This window comes from Silene latifolia, chromosome 7 (assembly GCF_048544455.1).
Source record: "Silene latifolia isolate original U9 population chromosome 7, ASM4854445v1, whole genome shotgun sequence".
In the NCBI taxonomy this organism is placed as follows: domain Eukaryota; kingdom Viridiplantae; phylum Streptophyta; class Magnoliopsida; order Caryophyllales; family Caryophyllaceae; genus Silene; species Silene latifolia.
This window is the reverse complement of record NC_133532.1, coordinates 85,882,199-85,883,276: the sequence shown is the minus strand read 5'-3', so window position 1 is coordinate 85,883,276 and position 1,078 is coordinate 85,882,199. Positions and strand designations below refer to the sequence as shown.

General features: G+C 45.1%; 1 non-coding gene across 1 annotated transcript; it reads left to right on the top strand.

Annotated features, from left to right (window-relative positions):
* Positions 1–489: 489 nt before the first annotated feature.
* LOC141593199 (small nucleolar RNA R71) lies at positions 490–595 on the top strand. Its single transcript, XR_012521303.1, has one exon. It is a non-coding gene; the product is annotated as a small nucleolar RNA R71 (small nucleolar RNA).
* Positions 596–1,078: the final 483 nt, after the last annotated feature.

Here is a 1,078-nt window from a genome sequence, read left to right as displayed (position 1 = left end):
GGAGGAGTGGGATTAAGAACATTTTGACTTGTCCACCTCAAATTGGGATGGACTGCCCCTTGGTTGTTGTAATAAGAACCTCTTCCTTGCCTGTATTGCTGAAAGGCAAGGACTTTTTCTTTCTCAGTAAGACAGTCAATAGCAGTATGACCGTCATCTCCTCCACATCTCTCACAAATGACAGTTTCCTGTCTAGTCAACAGATGAACCGTCTGTGGATCCCCAGCAGATTGCAGCTCCAATCTATCAAACCTGGCATTCATGGCTTCCAGCTGAGCCACAACTGCCTTATCAACTGAATGGATCGTTCGAATACATTCCCGTGGGTTCCCATATTCAGCACAATGGGTCGTCATCTCCTCAATAATGCCCCATCCCTTATCATCATCAATATTTTTCTGAAATCTACCGTTGGATGAGGCGTCCAGAATAGCTCTATGGTCATCGTACAACCCATTATAAAACTGGTTGCACAAGAACCATTGATCAAAACCGTGATGAGGAAGAGACCTCACCAATTTCTTGAACCGACACCAAGCTTCATAGAATGTCTCATCAGGTGCCTGCTTAAAACTGGTAATCTTTCCCCTCAGCTGATTAGTGCGCTGCGGAGGGAAATATCTTTGATAGAAGGCAAGTGCGAGAGTCTCCCAATTGGTGATCCCAGCAGCTGTACGGTCAAGATCGGTCAACCACTCTCGGGCTGAGTCAGTCAGAGAAAAAGGAAACAACACCTCCTTTATCTTGTCTTGAGTTACTCCCTTTGTAGCGGGAATAGTAGAGCAATAATCAGTAAAGACCTCCATATGCTTCCTTGGGTCTTCACCTGCCACACCCCTATACTAGTTTCTCTCCACCAGATTTATGTAAGACGGTCGGATGTCAAAGGTGTTACCATCCTCAGTCTGGAGGTTGAAACCTTTAGAAATAGAGGATGCTTTAGGCTCCGAGTGACTTGCAATATTCGGCATCTTTACTGGTTGGTTGGCAGAAATGAGATTATCTTCTTCTAAAGACTGGTCTTCTGCGAATAGATAGTGTTGTAGCTCGGGCTCGAAAGTACTCAAGTCTTCCTTTC